The sequence below is a fragment of the Rutilus rutilus genome (genome assembly GCF_951802725.1).
Source record: "Rutilus rutilus genome assembly, chromosome: 4".
In the NCBI taxonomy this organism is placed as follows: Eukaryota; Metazoa; Chordata; class Actinopteri; order Cypriniformes; family Leuciscidae; genus Rutilus; species Rutilus rutilus.
The window spans coordinates 3340499-3359148 of NC_140212.1; the positions used below are offsets into that span (position 1 = coordinate 3340499).

The 18650-nt window shown below is 38.4% G+C and overlaps 1 protein-coding gene across 4 annotated transcripts in view; it reads left to right on the plus strand.

Annotated features, from left to right (window-relative positions):
- The first annotated feature begins 438 nt into the window (after nucleotides 1–438).
- Nucleotides 439–18650, plus strand: part of osbpl8 (oxysterol binding protein-like 8) — a 78818-nt gene continuing 60606 nt past the window's right edge. For 2 of the 4 annotated variants that reach the window (XM_084407297.1, XM_084407298.1), the window contains exon 1: nucleotides 439–787. The gene's annotated coding sequence lies outside the window, so the exon portion shown is untranslated. The remainder of the gene's footprint in view (nucleotides 788–18650) is intronic. The other 2 variants (XM_084407303.1, XM_084407299.1) reach the window with 2 other exon arrangements.

The window sequence follows — 18650 nt, forward strand, 5'->3', positions numbered from 1 at the left end:
AATTGCTGATATCAAGAATTGATTTCTTACTAGTAGAAATATCATTTTTGATATCAATAATTACATTGTTACTAGTAAAAATGCGAATTACTGATATCAATAATTGTCACTAGTTGAAATGTCTATTCTTGATATCAACAATTGAATAGCTACTAGGAAAATTTTTCATTTTTGATATCTGAAAATGTATGGGCCATCTTCAGTAACATTACAGGTTCACAACACGTTAGACTTTTAATATCATTTTTTATTAAAGGCCTTTATACGTGACAGGCTCCGCCTAACAGCCGGAAAAAAACAGTCAACTGATCTGCGGTCTGCCTGAATGTTAATATCAAACTGACGTCATTGCGCGTTCCATCTCACAGAACTGATTCCAGACCTGCTTTCGTGTGCTTTTATTTTTTATTTTTAGCCCAGGTCGAACGCCGATCCCTCGAGCGCGGCAGACAGACAGAACTCAACGATCGCAGATAAACAGTCGCGCTGAAGAAGGAAGACAGACGTGCGAGCGAAGGCGGGCAGTAGTATAGCACTTCATGGCTTTAATATTTCAACAAAACGCGTTTATGGTTCACAGTTAGAGCGTTTTAGATCCCCCCCACCCTGCCTATGTAGGATCGTACCTGTCAGAATACGTCTGAGAAGTTTTAACCCATTTACTGATGGACTGACAGACGGATTCTCCTCAGACGACGCAATCTAACGTACACAATTCACATTTTACCTTATTCTCTCAATTCTCTCAAGCCCGTGTTTTCCGTCAGGAGGACTTCAGACAATTAAGGTTGGTGTTTATGTTTCTATGACTGCAATTCTACATTTCTCTACGAATAACCCGTAGACTGCACTCTACCGGCTGTGTCTTAAAACCTAGTGAGCTGCCTATGTAGACAACATGTTTGGGCCATAGGTTTGAGCATCATTAGCGCGTGCAGCGTTTTTGGGCGGGAATAATTGGCATATTTATGCAGCATATTTGAGCAATATAGACTGTCTCTCAAAATACAGTCAGCTGTCAACCTACATTGTATTTTGGTCATCAACAGCACGTGCACCATTACCATCCAAAAATAGCATGGAAAAGCATAGTAGTGTCCAATATTCCATGGTATTCCTTAATGCAAGTTACCTTATATTCGACCTATAATACAACCCTGATGCGGTCTAGCTAGGCTGCAAACTAGGTTTTGAAACACTGTCTGCATTTTGCAGGTCTTGTTGATGGACATATGCATGTATGGATCATCCTCCATCATTTACAGCGATATGCTGTGCATTTTAAATGCATTTGAATGTCTTCAAATCTACACGAACAGGTTGTTTTTAGTGGTTTGATTGCAGTGAGCATGTATGTTATGTAATAGCTAACGTGACACACTCGGGCTGTTTTTGTCCCTAACATAAACAATAATATTTATCTGGAATGCAGATGTCCTTTATAAATATTGACTAGGGTTAACCAGAGTTTACAATACCATTGTTATGGAAGTGAAATCATAATAAACAAAAATGGGGTCTTCTCCAAACAACCCCATTTTTCAAAGAGTACCATGCAAATGGCTGTACAGTATAACAAGTATCACATTTTTTTCCATTCTGTGACATTTTTAATGGTATTAATGGTAATTCCATGGGATAATTTGGGTTAGTTCACCCAAAAAATGAAAATGATCCCATAATTTACTCACCCTCAAGCCATCCTAGGTGTATATTGAGTTATATAAAGCTCTTCCAAGCTTTATAATAGGATTAAATGGTACCTTAGATTTTGAAGCCCAAATATTGGATCCATCCATCATAAAAATAATCCATACGGCTCCAGGGTGTTAATAAAGGCCTTCTGAAGCGAAGCGATGCATTTTGGTAAGAAAAATATAATTTTTTCTAACTTAATAAACTATAATCACTAGCCTCCGCTAACGGCCGTACGCGAGTCGAGTTCCGGTGGAAGATTGACCTCTGACCCGACATATAACTGATATGTTATATGATTATGACAATCAAACAGTATCATGATGTAGCCTATATCAAAGCACCATTGTATTACCATCTTCATCCACCAGTAAACCATGGTACTAGCTTATTACGGTATTATTTATTTTTCTTTGATTCATTTTTTAAAAATTAAATATGGTGAAGCAATGGTTACCATTGTACATTTCTGGCAAAGAAATACAAAGTAAACCACATCATGTTGGCGACTGGTGTGAATATTTACCATTTCCCAGAGTTATGATTTCTATGTGATGTGTGGTTAATCTCTAATTACCATAAAAGTATCCTAATTAATGGATAACAGCGTATCGCAGTACTAAATTACTATGTAATAACAGTAAATGTGTCATTAGAAGCATCCTCACAAAATGATCTAGTTAATTAGTATTCAGTAACATGAACGCAATTTGGCCATTTATTTAATTTGACCACGAAACGTATTCTCATTTACACAGTTCGGCCTGTTTTTGTTGTTTCATGCTTTAATGTCTTAGATTAGACGAGACCGGATACACACCTGAATCCTGATGCGGATCGTGCTTTTGTGTGTATCTTTGACCTTTGCGTAAAGGTTCGTGTTTCCACTTTCCCCTTCAGAGGCGTTCAGAAACCCGAGCGCACACTTCCACATAGCTTTCTGTGTCACATTGTTGGATTGAGGTTGTGAAATGTGAGGTGTAGCACCTGTAACAGTTTCAGTGTGTGTGTGTGTGTGTGTGTGTTGTAACAAAGCCCAATAGAAGAGAGCGCATCTTAAAGGAGAAGTATTAGCAGCAGTAACAACTACTCTCTAAACACGTCATCCTAAACCCGTTGTAAATAGTGTGTTGTACGCCGTGTCAAACACTGTCTTCCAACTAACTTCAAGAAGAACGTGATGTTTATGGTCTCACTGTCGCCACATTATTCATCAGCAGTTTCCCTACAGATTGTTTGCTTCGTAGGAAGGTGTGGATGTGCAACATTACGAGAGACAGTGATCGTCATTTGCATGTCAAATAGAGTTTCCATTCCTGCGTTGTTGTGCGTTATTGACGCTGCTGGTGTGTTTGTCATCTTATTTTGCATAGTGTTAGCAGCTGAGGACAGGATCCAAATCGTTGTCCAACTATTTCTGGATGCAATTGCATACCATTTTATATCGGAAGCTAGTTCCTGATAAACTGAGGTTAATAGTTGGACTTCAGCAAACGTACAGCGTGACCATTGTAGTCCCATTCACAATTAGTGATGCACCGATCATGATTTTTACAAGCAAATGGGCTGAATCAGAGACCGGTTGCTGATTTAAAAAAAAATTTTTTTTATCATGTTTAAGCAAAAACTATGGAAGCTTGTTTCCGCCACAGAATAAAACATTTTAAAAGATAATTGCGACTTTTTATCTCAAAATTGCGAGTTTACATCTCGCAATTCTGACTTTATTTCTCAGAATTGCGAGAAAAAAAGTCAGAATTGCGTGAAATAAAGTTGCAATTGCTTATTATAAAGTCAGAATTGCGAGATATAAAGTCCGAATTGCGAGATATAAAGTCCGAATTGCGTGATATAAAGTCCAATTCTAAGGAGGAAAAAAAGACTTCAGAATAGTTTATATCTCCCAATTCTGACTTTATAACACGCAATTGCGACTTTATATCATGCAATTCTGACTTTATTATCTCCCAATTGTGTATTATAAAGTCCGAATTGCTAAATATAAAGTCCGAATTGCTAAATATAAAGTCCAAATTGCTAAATATAAAGTCCGAATTGCTAGATATAAAGTCCGAATTGCTAAATATAAAGTCCGAATTGCTAGATATAAAGTCAGAATTGCGTGATATAAAGTCCGAATTGCTAGATATAAAGTCCGAATTGCTAGATATAAAGTCCGAATTGCTAAATATAAAGTCCGAATTGCTAAATATAAAGTCCAAATTGCTAAATATAAAGTCCGAATTGCTAGATATAAAGTCCGAATTGCTAGATATAAAGTCCGAATTGCTAGATATAAAGTCAGAATTGCGTGATATAAAGTCCGAATTGCTAGATATAAAGTCCGAATTGCTAGATATAAAGTCCGAATTGCTAGATATAAAGTCAGAATTGCGTGATATAAAGTCCGAATTGCGTGATATAAAGTCCGAATTGCTAGATATAAAGTCAGAATTGCGTGATATAAAGTCCGAATTGCGTGATATAAAGTCCGAATTGCTAGATATAAAGCCCGAATTGCGTGATATAAAGTCAGAATTGCGAGATATAAAGTCAGTATTGCGTGATATAAAGTCAGATTTCTGACTTTATAACACGCAATTTCGACTTTTTCACGCAATACTGACTTTATATCTCGCAATTCTGAGAAATTAAGTCATTAAGCAATTAAGTCGCAATTGTGACATAAAAAGTCACAATTATCTTTTAACATGTTTTATTCTGTGGCAGAAACAAGCTTCTATAAAAAAACAGCACTGTGCTTATAAACTCTACTTTATACGGAGGTAAGAGGAAAATAAAATGCATTGAAACGTTTCTGAAGACAGTCAGTTTCCTTCAGAGATACGTTCATTTAAACCCCAAGCCTAAATTCAGTATTTCTATTTTTCATCCAATATTTCGAGCACCATTACCAGTGATCTAGCTGTGCCTGGGACAGTATTTTCTGCTCTTCTCTCCTCTTTTGAGTGTCCCGTCTGGCCTGCTTAACGTCCTGTTTACAGACTTCGTAATATTTCCACACAAATGAACATTTTGGGAAATGATTGCATTGCTGTTTATGTACAGAGTCCAGAACAGAGATTGGCCAAATTAAAAACAAAAACTGTTGGACAGTGCATCTCTACTTGTATTGAATCATTCAAAGGCATGTTTGTGTTAACAATTAACAATTGAATCTTTCTAGTACCAAATGGTAATGTCCAGCATACAAATTCACAGCTATTTTGGGCTGGTCATGAGGCATGTGCTCAGGTGCAAACCCTCGGCACCCCAGCAGAGTCACTGCAACGCTTCGCTTATATTAATGATCCGTCCTACTGACACGGACGCCCTCAAGGCTGTGGATGTAATCTCTCCGCATTGCCTTCAGTTTTGCCTGAATACCGACTCAAATGGAGATTTAATCCTCATTAAATCCGTCAGCTTCATTATGGTTTCTCTTGTGTCCTTCACAAGACTCTGAATGTCAAACCTGTGAAGGGGCGTCTGAGATCTGAAACTGCGTTTCGTGATTTGAGAGAGTGAAACTGGCCTGTGGAAAATGTGTGAATCAAAGCTCTCTAGCTGTTTAATAAGACGAAGACGATTTGTGTGTTATTATTTGACGGGTAGATTCGTAAACACACCGTGACGTGCTAGAAATGCTTCTTTGTAAGAAATGATGCACACATCAGGTGAGAACAGAAGCTGTTTCCTGTTTCATGTTGATGTCGAAACTCTTAAAACAGGAAATGCACAACATATAATCTGATTCAAACCCTTGCTGAGGTGAAGTGCTTAATGTAATAGAAACGTTTTATCTACATGAGTAGAAAATGTGACTGGTACTTGCCTGTGCTACTTTTGCGTTGATTTATTTAGCAGATGCTTTTAGCCAAAGTGATTTACAAAAGAGCATAATTAACCACAAGCAATTTCTCATAAGAGCCAACAACATTTCCAAATGCCAAGTTTAAAGTATAAGCTAAATTAGTGCAGAAGAGTCTTGTGGTTACTAGGTGGTTGTTCATTGGCCACTTGCCAAAGTATTTTTTATAAATAATTATTATGACTGTCATATCTCCATATTTTGTTATTTTTATTCTTTTTCTTTCATAAATCATTACTATTGGTAACCCTTTACGTCTGTCTGAAGTTTTTGCAAATATTTAACCAATGAAAAGTATTAAAAGGAGTTTGTGGCTGAACCTCTTAACTCCATTGGATCCTCAAACTGTCAGTCAAATCTCGTAACCCCACCCCTCCTCCACGTATATATGTATGTATGTGTGTGTGTGTTAGGGGTGGAACGGTACACAGAAGTCACGGTTCGGTACGAGTTCGGTACAATGGAGGGAAAAGCAAAACAAAAATGCAGAAGGCTTGTGCGTGTCTCAGGCTGTACCACCAAAGGAAAATAAATGACTTAAGCCTTGTATTTTTTAAATAAGTTTTATTAAAGGCATAGAACCAGTTTATTTGTAGTGCACTGACAATAGTTTTATATAATTAGTTCATTAATTAAATTAATAAAAAGATAAAAAGACCTTGAGATACAGTATGTTTGGTAATTGTACGTTACCTGAATGAATTGAAAATTAATTTCCTACATTTCAGATTAATATATATGAACAGTAACTTAAACACTTGAAGCTTGAATGATGTCCTGTAAACAAAATGACTATGTTTCCACTGTTCGATCGCGCCCGCGCCTCACACACACACACAGGCACACAAATATAAGTAAACACTTTGCGACTTTTCGATCGCGATCGCGCCCGCACCTCTCTCTCTCACACACACACACACACACACACACACACACACACACACACACACACAACATGTTCCAGCATTGCAATCTTTACATCGCAGCCTGAGCTAAGGCGGGGCTACAGATTAGGTGTCCACCTAACAGTAGTTCCGCATTACATTAATTAATTTGCACGCAAATTGTATTTATTTTTATACCGTGTATTCTCCGTGTAAATTTATGCACCGAACCGTGACGCACGTACCGTTTCGGTTCAATACGAATACATGTACCGTTCCACCCCTGGTGTATGTGTGTGTGTTATGTATTTTGAGAAGAGTGTCTTAGTCTAGCATTTGTCATCGAGTCATAGCTAATACTGTCTTAAACAGCCTGTGCAAAAGCACTCTGTCTTTTATAACGAGATCTTGGCCACCTACAGTAAACTTTATTACCTGTAAGTTGATGAAAACGTTACACAATGCACTTACTGCCTCAGACGTGGCCCTTCTAATGTTGGACAAAACATGTACGTCTGACATTTGAACTCCATATGAGCTTGATTTTGGTAAAATGTTAATAATATAATGACACATGCAAGTGTCTGACCATTTATAAAGCCACAATATCAACTTTGACACCATTTTTTGAAATGGACACACAAGGTTTCCACCCGACAGCAACAAAATCTTGGACAAAATGAGGATCAAGAGCCAGATTTTAACTAGAAACTTAAGGTGGGACGTTTGTGTAACACAGCCTCGGGGTCATGAGTGGTTTGATTTATAAGCACACGGCATGCCTTTTCTTGAAGTCTGTTATTGTGCCGGCAGCTCGGTCTGTGCTGTGGTGTCAGCTGAGGTTAATGGTGTGGACTTTCCTCCAGTTCACAGAGCTTGTGTGGACAGAACAGTAACCCAGAGCCGGGATGTCAGTGAGGAGTGAATAATGTGTTTCTCGACAGACCGGCTGCGTTCAGATTGCAGGCAAATCAGGTTTTTTTTCTCTTAAATCAGATCTTTTCAGGCAGACTGTCCGCACTATTAATTGCAAGTGATCAGATAAGATTTGTGTGTCCAAACATAACCAAACCTATCTGGATGTGTTGCTTTGGTAATGACAGGCAAACCCATACCCACAACTTGCATTCCCACATATGTGACGGATGCAGGAAAAATGGAGGTGCAACATCTCGCTCTACGAATAAGTGTCCCGTCGAGTGCAAAATCTCGGAAATCTCTGGACATACAGTATATATCATTTGAACACTGTATGAATTAGGGCCGATTATATTTTCAATCGATTAATCTATTTATTTTTTTGTTATTATTTTTAATCGAATAATCTAATTCTATATCCCCCCTATTCTATATAATGTTAATCCATTGATTATTTTCTGAATAGTTGATTAATCCTTTGGTTAATTTGCCAATAAATAATAACCAATAATCTACCAGTAGTAAATACAATTTTAGTGCTTCAACATTTCTAATTTTCATTTAATTTAGGTTTTTGACTTATTTAAACGTACAGTATGGAATTTTTCGCCGCTAGGGGTCGCTAACCTCTTACAATAACAAAGGCGTAGTTTGATGACGCTAAGAATTATGGATCTTGTCGTCAACGTCAAGCCGACCGATCTAATAATGTTTATGGATGAGTAAATACATCGATGCTTTTATCATGACTGTGATATGAAGCAGTTCGGGATTGCTAAGAGACAGCTATCAGCTCCACACGCGACGCGAGTCCCGCGGATATAAAAGGAATAAGGACATTTCATTCTACCGAACTAACGTTACACGCAAATGCAGAATTACAACTCACAGGTCAGTTTATTAGACAAATTAAACTTGTGAGGTAACGCAGCGCTGTTTCACTTGGTCTAACATTACACTATCACACTAAACTGAATTTGAATGTGTCGAAATGTATGTGTTAGTTTGTCTGTATGAGACTAGCAGTAAGCTAGATCAACATTAGAATAACATACAGATCATATTCTAACATTTTATCATTGTTGAACTATATAACATTGATTAGTTTTATGTAAATGTGCTCACCTGTTTAATAAAGTACATGTAGGAGCGGTCGAAGTCTCGGACGTGGAGCTCTCGTTTATATACTGTCTATGGGAGCTCTAGGCATCTCGAAAACACCGCGCTGATATTGATTCTCGTTTTAGTTCTCCTTTTTTATCCAAAGTCTGCTTGCCATGGTCCATAATGTTTGAACGAAACAACAACAGCGTGCAAATAGACATTGCGAACTACACAGTTGTCCACGTCTGTCGCGGTTACTATCAGAGGGCTCTGGTTCATAGCTCTGGTTGCTATGGCAGCACGAGCGGAAACCAGGGACAACGCGGATATGACGCCATTGACGGCGACAAAACGGAAATAAAGAAACGGGACGTGTCTTCGAATTAAATTACAAATTTATCCTGGTTTGAAAGTTGTTGGAAACAGTCGGGATAATGTAAGTACACAACTAAAAAATATATATAACATAGATACAGTGATTTTTGCTATTTATAAAGCAAAAAAGTTACATATTGTGCCTTTAAATGAGCAACGTTGTTAATAGTTTCAAGGCAAGGCAAGGCAAGTTTATTTATATAGCACATTTCATACACAATGGCAATTCAAAGTGCTTTACATAGAAGAAATTAAAATAATAAAAGAAATAATTAAAACAGTTTAGAAAAATAAAATACAGTACAGTACAAACAGTCGGACGAGCATTGGCACAGTGCTCATTCAGTAAATGCATAGCTAAACAGATGTGTTTTGAGTCTGGATTTGAATGTGACTACAGTAGGAGCACATCTGATCTCCTCTGGAAGCTGGTTCCAGCTGCGGCTGGCATAATAGCTAAAAGCAGATTCGCCATGCTTAGAGTGAACCCTTGGTATTTCAAGCTGATATGATCCTAATGATCTGAGTGATCTGTTGGGTTTATATTCAGTGAGCATATCTGCAATGTATTGAGGTCCTAGGCCATTGAATGATTTATATACCAGTAATAATACTTTAAAATCAATCCTAAATTTAACTGGGAGCCAGTGTAAAGACCTGAGGACTGGTGTGATATGTTCATATTTTCTGGTTCTGCTCAGAATCCTGGCGGCAGCGTTCTGTATGAGCTGCAACTGTCTAATGGTCTTTTTGGGAAGGCCAGTGAGGAGTCCATTACAATAATCCACCCTGCTGGTGATGAAAGCATGAACAAGTTTCTCTAGGTCTTGTCGGGAAACAAAGCATCTAATTCTTGCAATATTTTTCAGATGATAGTATGCTGATTTAGTTATTGCTTTGACATGACTACTGAAACTAAGGTCTGACTCTAGTGTCACACCAAGATTCCTGACTTGATGTTTAGTTGTTTGACCCCTAGAGTGAAGGTATGCGTTCACCTTGAGAACTTCATCTTTGTTTCCAAACGCAATGACTTCAGTTTTGTCTTTGTTTAATTGAAGAAAGTTTTGACACATCCAACTGTTTACTTCATCAATGCATTGGCACAGGGAGTCAATGGGGCTGTAATCGTTAGGCGATAGGGCTAAGTAGACTTTCAGTATTAGTTACCAGTTCATCTGACCGGAGGAGTGTTTGAAACTTTATCTTTGTTTTGTAAATCCTGTGTGGTGATACTAATGGTGCATAAATGAGACTCTTACCTTGTTAGCAATATATGTCCTGCATGAAAAATGAATCCAACAAAACATTCCTCTGTGTGCCAGTGATCGTGCCCTGACTGGTTAATCTGTGCAGAAAGGAGAGACGTGTTGCTGCAATGCACTTTCAATCCCCTTTGTTAAATATACTGTCATTGCTTATAGCTTGAGGCTTTGGCTGAGATGCTTGAAAGAGAAAGAACAGAAGAGGAAGTCTCACTTTTATTGTTCTCTTCTTGAGAAGGACCTAAACCTAATGCTTTTCTTTTGGCTGTTAAAAATAGATTTAGATACTAAACTATACTCAAAAAAATAAGCTGTTGAACGAACTTAATTAAATTAAGGAAAACTTTTCCACGAAAATGAATTGCATTTTTCCAACAAAATCTAATTTGTTTGAAATGATTTGTTGTAATCTTGTTGTATGAACTTAAATTAATTTAGTCATTCCTACTAGATAAAGTTTTGTCAGGTTGACTACATTTAATTTTTGCCCTGCCTAAAATCGCCAACATTATAATTTTAGTTAATTTGACTCTACAGTTGTTTCCAATGATAGGAGCTACCAGTGCTCAGTTTAATTAAAACCACTTTTTACAGAGTAATATTGAATATTACTTATGCAGATCTGCGAAAGAGGTTTAATGCATGTTTAGAGTATAGTGAGGCCCACAGCCCTAAACTAAACACAGTCGCCACTCTGCTGCATAATGGTCACCACAAAATTCAAAAACATTACAGAAAGTCCTCTAAGTTTCTAACATTAGTGAATATTAAACACTAACATTAACTACCAACATATTTCCATTTACAGAAAAACATATAAAATAACACTTTAATCCCTAAATTTACCCTCCTAATGCAGTCTACAGATCCTCCTAACTCCACTGCCCAGTTAGTTGTCAACAAAAATGATTCATGTAGTTTTCACAAATGAATTAAGTAAACTTCAGTTTTAAATATATTAGGTTGATTGAACACAATTAAATCAAGTTGTGACAAAATATTAAACAATTGTTACTTTTGCTTATTTTAATTAATTAAATTTAACAAGAGGCAAAATTTCATTTTTTGAGTGTACATAAGATCAAGTCTAAAATCAGCTGTGTTTTACCTTCACTATACCCTCTGGTTAAGAGGTCAGTGTTTGTTAGTTTGACCGAGTGACGAGGAGGATACCTGATTGTCATGTTAATGAGGTTTCGTTTCGACTGAAGGAATCCTGCTCTCCCGCGTGGCACAGATTCTCAGCTCAGAGCTGTTATTAGGGGCTCCTGGACGTGTTCTGTGGGCTGGACTAAATATATAAGGTGAACGGTAGGGAACACGGCCGACTGTGAGGAGAGGCACAGAAAGAGGAGCTTCATTTAAAAAAAATAGATGCGTTTTAGTCGATCGGATCATGACGGGATTTAAACTTTGTCGGCTGAAGACCCAAGTTTGGTACGAAGATGAAAAACGCACCGAGCACAATGTTCTCTCACCATTCCTGATTTCTAACACACACACTCACAGCGTTCGGCTGGTCTTGTGTCTGTCAGAGCAGAAACTAAAGCTGATGATCTCTGTGTGTTTTTTTCTTGTTTTTATGTTTTTATGTTTTATTATTCCTGTGGCTGTTTTTCTGTTGACTTATCTATCCATTAGGGCTGCTCGATTATGGAAAAAATCATAATCACGATTATTTTGGTCAGTAATTTGTATCAGTAAAGTGACTTTGGGAACGTGTTGCATTTATTAAAAAGACACCTTTCAACAATTCTTAAATTTTTTAAATTTGAACATTTATTGTACTTTTTGAACTATTAAAATAAATAATATAACTTGATAATACTTCAACAAGTATTTTAATTTTCCCGCAGGTCTACCACTTATAATGTGGGAAATTCCCCCACAAACATTGATTCACTTTAGCAAGTAGATTGTAGGAGTAGCCTAAATTAATCCACACAGATTATAAAATCAAATCTATCATTTTAAAACTTTCACAAAGACGCGTGAGTGTTCAGCGGCGCCGCGTCTTCTCTCTCTCTCTGTCTCTCAAAATGGGTTGGACAAAGCAAGCGTCGAAACTACACTCTCGCGTTTAGGAGTCGGGACATGACGGAATTGTCACTTGCACAATCGGGCCAGTATTGCATTGTAACTAAAGTTGATCATTTTCACTTCTTTAAGTCTTATCAGTTTAAACATTCAAGCTGAGAGAGTTTACGGCTTCGGGAGGGGCGGATGTGCGCGTGTCATTCAGAACACAAGACAAAATAAGTGTGTTCTTGCAAAACAGAACATGGCAAAAGAATCGTTTTTACTCGATTGTACTATTTTGTACAAGAGACCATTGCAAAGAGACCGCTGGGTGGGGTGGGAGGGATTTGTAAGTGTGTAGTTCATTTCATCCGTGTTTTCATGTTCTCATTCTGGCATGTTTATTGTCAAAAATTGAAAATATTTTTCTTTTTCTAAAGGTCCCGTTTTTCCTGTGTTTTTGAAGCTTTGATTGTGTTTACAGTGTGCAATATAACATGTGTTCATGTTTCGCGTGTAAAAAAAAACACTGTATTTTTCACACAATTTACTTATCTGTATACCGCTGTTTTCACTGTCCTAAAAACGGGCTGTTCTATGAAGTCCTTCAGAAATACGTGACGAGTTCTGATTGTGCCAGCGGTTCCTGTGTTGTGATTCGACAGCAGCTTAGCGCACGTTGCCCGGAAAGGTCACGCCTCTTACCATAACGTGGAGATGCATGCGCTCAGTGTTATTGTAAACGTCCCTGGGAAGGCTAAACAAAGGTGATTTGACTCCGGGATGAAAATAACAGCGTCTCGACGACATGGCGACAAACACACTCTACAAACGCAACTCTTGTGTATTCCTGTGGGCGGAGGTTAGTCAAAAAACTGTTCTAGTGACGTCATTAAAGCAGGAAGTAGAGGGATGTAGTCCAAACGGGCCGTTCGCTGTAGGCTTTGAAAGGGGACTTCTGTTAAATAAAATATCTCGCTTGGCATTGACCTTTGAGCTTTATCATTTTACAGGTATTATTTAAGCTCTAACAGCAACATTACACACTAACTAAAGTTTGAAAAATGGGATCACGAAGAACAGGACCTTTAAACACGGGAATTGTGTCTCTCTCATCTATCTGATCGACCAGAACGCATCTTAAAACCAGGTGTAAACAAGGCCTGTGGCCTTTAACCTTTAACATCCATGAAATCTGTGCACTGCACAAAAGGTTCTTTAGATTTTTAAAATGCTCTTCACACTAAGAAGAAAAGAAAAAACACAAAAAACACGTTATATTTTTTTACAAGTCTGTATCCTTCCCTGAATTCATCTTCCCTTTGTCCGTGCTTTCTAAACATATTTATTTATTTAATTTGTCATAATGGTATAAGCACGTTCTGTTCTGTTCTGGCACTAGATGTAGGCATGCTGCGTTGTGATTGGTCCTGATTGCACACAGAGGGGGTTGGCGGAAAAAAATCATGCTTTCTTTGGTTTAGAAATCATGCATGCTCTCACATCGTGAGCTTATTACGAATAACCATTTCGATTAATTGCACAGCGCTAATAATAAATGGGGTCTCACCTTCTAGTTAAACCAGAATTTTTAAACAACATAGGATAGATGGTGAAGTTGCATTAAAAATAGTGCACAGACAGAGCAGATGTTATCAAGCAGTGAGAAGGCTGAACGCTTTACTTTGGGTGTGACTCTCGTTTTGATGATGGGTTGGTATGACTGCTATTCCGCACTGAATAATCGAGTTTTGTGTGGCCTTTACACACATCACTGACACACTGACGCAGACGGTTGCTTGTTGTTCTCGCCGTCTGTCTTTAGTCTGTGTAGTTGCGAGATTATTGCTTCGCCTCGGGCAGAGGTTTAAATTCTCTTTAATTGAGAACACGCTCAGGCCACTTTAAGATGTGCACGTTCGCTAATTGAATATTAAAGGATGAAGAGGCTGTTATTTGGAGGTAAATCTGTGAGAGTATTTGCAGCTGGTGCCCCGGAGGTGAAGGATGTACGACGCAGTTTGGCTTTTGTGTGGCTCTTATTACATAATTACATTTCCCGGCTCTATTATTAAATGAATTTCATAAAAATGTCACATGGTGATGTCACAAGCCGGCTGGATGTCTGTCAGGGCGGGGGATTTTTGTTATCTCAAACTTCTGCCTTCATGGAAGTTCACCTGAATGCCGATTTGACGTAACTTGACTATTTTGAAGAGCCTCGTTTCTCATTGCTGTTACGCTGCATGAAACTTTTAAAAAGCTTTTAATCTGCTTCTCTCTCTTCAGACCAGTACGTTTTAGTTCCTCTTCCTCCCTTTTGTCTTTTGATTCGTTGTTAGTCAAGCAGGTTACACTTTATTTTAGTGTCCTTGTTACATGTACTTACCATAGTAATAACCAGTGTTGGGTTTCTACATGAACTATTTCAAAGTTCAGTTCACAAATTTTAAAATGAACTAGGTCAGGTCATAGGTCATACTTCAACATTTTGAACTAAGTTCACAGTTTCAAAAATTAACTAGTTCATAGGTCTTTTTTTCCATATGTTGTATTTTTCCAAAAATATTTCCACTTCCCATATAGATCCACAGACAGCAATTATTAAAAACGTGCTGCTTGAATGGTCTTTTTTTTAATGAGGAATTATTAAAAGAAAAACAGGACATTAGTCCTTAAGGTGCAAATGTTTTTCAATTTTAATAATTTTCCATTTCAGTACATACTAAAAAGCAATACTGGAATCCTGGAAAAATATACCAAAGTGCGGATTTTCTTTTCCTTTCAAAGTTTGCACAGACATGTAAGATTTTTCCCAATCCTTACCGACCTTGTCACAAAACTCGTTTAAATGATCATACGACGCCTACACTCTTAACCCGAATTAGTTGACTTTACTCGCAAATCGCGAGGAAACCCGTTGCCTTATACCACTTTAGTTTTTACACAAGATGAAACTAAACATGTTGAGTTGTATTAACATGGAACCCTAACCTTTTACACAAGATGAAACTAAACATGTTGAGTTGTATTAACATGGAACCCTAACCTTTTACACAAGCTGAAACTAAACATGTTATGTTGTATTTACATGGTTTAGGATAATAGGTTTACTATTGGGTACCCAGCATGCATTGCAAGTGTCACCATTGTTGAGATTCATATACAATTCCGGTGGAATTTCTGCTGTAAAATCACAGGAAAGGTCAAGTGCTACTGACTTTAGTGACTTACAATCTCTATTGATAACAGCATAAATAGGCAGTTATGGTCAATTTATCACTTTACTCTTGGCTTTTTGCTATAACTATTGTGCCTTTTAAACTCACAGTTAAAGCAGCCAGAGAAAATATAATATTTAAATATCAAAGGCAAGAGCCCAACTAAAGCCAACACCTTTCACCATCATGGTGACTACAAATGAAACAATAAATAATCAACATCTAAACCTCTGTTGATTCTCAACAAGATCTTTTGTAGACGTCTGACAGAAATAAAGTCAGTCTGTTTAGTAATAAGTTAAGCTGGTAATGTTCGACTCTTCGGTTCAAACTTTAAATGGCGCACTCTGCGCACTGTCACCTGTTTAAATAGGCCACGCCCCTCCCTTACAGAAGCTTAACATAGCGAGTTATCTTAGCTTAACATGATTAGTGCAATGAATCTTTCAGCTAAATAGTACAAACAACTAATGTTGTTTAGTAATGATAGCAGGTTTTTACTAAACATAAAAGAATAAGTAATGATTACTCGTAAGTTTAATTAGAAACAAAATCTGGGTTTACAGTGTACATGCTGCTTTTTGTTTTGATGACGCATGCGCCGGTGCGACACTGGTGGCTGGTGTTGCCAGATTGGGTGTTTTTTCCGCTACATATTAAGGCCTGTTTACGGTGTGTTTTAGCTGGGTTTTCGCCTGGAAGGCTCTATAGAAATCTGGCACCCTATTGAATGAAGTTAAACTGAGAGAGCGTGCCGTTCACAGACACCAGAATGAACGAGTTCACAGTAAAGGCCTATTTATACTTCTGCGTCGAACTCACGCCGTAGCTACGTCGTAGGCTGTGTGTAGCGCGCGTACCCTGACGTGCACCTCTCCAAAAATGTAACAACGCGTCAACTCTACGCGGACGCAAGCGCTGTGATTGGTCTGCTAGGACCGCTCCCTCGGGTTTCACATGCTCCCTCTGAATGTGTAATTGCGCGTCAACGCGGACAACGACGCAGAAGTATAAATGAAAACCAACGCGTTATTATCGATCTGTGATATCGTCAGAGTCATGATTTATTTATTTATTTATGTGGCTAGCTTGTGAGTTTGACAAAAGTGCTTCCAACGTGTTTAGCTGCTAGCCCTTTCCCTAGGTTGGATCGTTTGCTATCTAGCTTGGTTTTGTGACTCAATTTCAATTAATGCTGAGTGTGTCAGTCTCAGTTTTGTTGAACGCTATAAAGCCTATATGTGCGTGTAAGTGAATATGTACATGTTTTGTGTATGTGACAACGTTACATCCAGCCCTTTGCTTAGTAGACTTGCTAGCATGATAACAGTTAACATACTTCTCTGTCCTCTGCCTGACGTGAGCGTTTCAGTGCCCTGTCTCTGCGATAACATAGATAGCATCGGTGGTGTTAGTACTTGCCGTTGGTCTATCGGTCTGCCCTGTACTATAGCCTGAAAAGTTTAACATTGACGGAATGGCCTCAGGTTTAACCCTCACCAGTGAACCTGTTGTATTGAAAGTACAACTCTCTAAATAGTCTGTCGCTAAAAAAATGCTCGCGTAGAGGCTCCGGCGTAGGTCCGACGCTGAAGTATAATGAGGCCTTAACGTTCATCAGGCAGTATTATGGTACGTTCAGTTCACGTTCGCCCAAAATATGAACGAGTTCATGAACTATCGTTCAATGAGCGCGTTCAGGCACAATAGTGGTAATACAGTAAATTATGCGTAATTACATGCAACTAACCCCCAACCAAACCCTAATCCTACTCTAACCCTATAGTAAGTACATGTAGTTGCTTAATATTACTCAGTACTTAAATATATAATTACACTGTAACAATGACACCTTAAAAATAAATGTAGCCGTCAAGCATTACTTTTGTTAAATTTTAAGATTTAAAGGGATAGTTCACTTTGAAATTAATTTTTGATATGTTTTAGCTTACCTCAAGGGCATCCAAGATGTAGGTGTCTTTGTTTCCGCAGTAGTTTTAATTTTGATATTTTTAGGTCAAACCGTTCTTGTCTGTCAGTCATATAATACAGGTCTATGGTCGCTGTCTCAAAACACAAGCACAGAGTCCAAATTAAAACAATTCCCCATCGTCCAAATGAAACAATTCCCCATCATAAGTACACATTGATGGCCTAAGACACGAAACGAGCGGTTTGTGTGAGGAAACGAACAGTATTTATATCGTTGTTATCTCTTGAACACAGCACATGTCCAAATGATCTGACGGCGCGGGCGGGTATAGATATATACATAGATGTCGCCTTGGCTACTGCAGTTCATTGGAACGAAACCGTAGCCAAGGCGACATCTATGTATATATCTATACCCGCCCGCGCCGTCAGATCATTTGGACATGTGCTGTGTTCAAGAGATAACAACGATATAAATACTGTTCGTTTCCTCACACAAACCGCTCGTTTCGTGTCTTAGGCCATCAATGTGTACTTATGATGGGGAATTGTTTCATTTGGACGATGGGGAATTGTTTTAATTTGGACTCTGTGCTTGTGTTTTGAGACAGTGACCATCGACCTGCATTATATGACTGACAGACAAGAACGGTTTGACCTAAAAATATCCAAATTGAAACTACTGCGGAAAAAAAGACACCTACATCTTGGATGCCCTTGAGGTAAGCTAAAACATATCAAAAATTATTTTCAAAGTGAACTATCCCTTTAATGCTAAGTATTAAACTTTGGTGCATAACTCCTTCTCACACATAATTTTTTTTTTTGTACAAATCCTAATCTTTGGCAGAAGTTACTCCTCGTCTCCTGGTACAAAAACACTAGAAAGTCTAGGAAGTTAAGCCAATTAAAGTCATATAACAGATGTCTAGTGGTCTTTTGTGGATTGAATTAGATTTAGTCGACACTTGTTTATCCCTCGGCTTAGCGGTTTTGCGTGCTCTGTAAGTGCTTCAGGGGTGGGAGACGGGAATACAGTCGTTTTTGAAGAACGTCTCACGGGAACCATCAGGGTGTCTAACTGATGAGGTTACGTCATGGAAACCCGCTCTGATGTGGGCAGAGACTTCTCCCTAGTAACACCGATCTGACCCGCTAATCTGCCTAAGCCTGGCGCTGAAAAGAGAAGGAGAATGAGAAAGCACGAGAGTGACATCGGCGTGCTGACAGGCACATCATCAGCTCTGTGGAGTGAGCGAGCGCTGCGCCGAACTGAGGAGGGGAAGGTTCACGCGGTTCATGCGTATCAGCACCGGGGCCTTGAGGAAGACGGGACGTTGCTGGAAATCACTTTAGATAGATGATA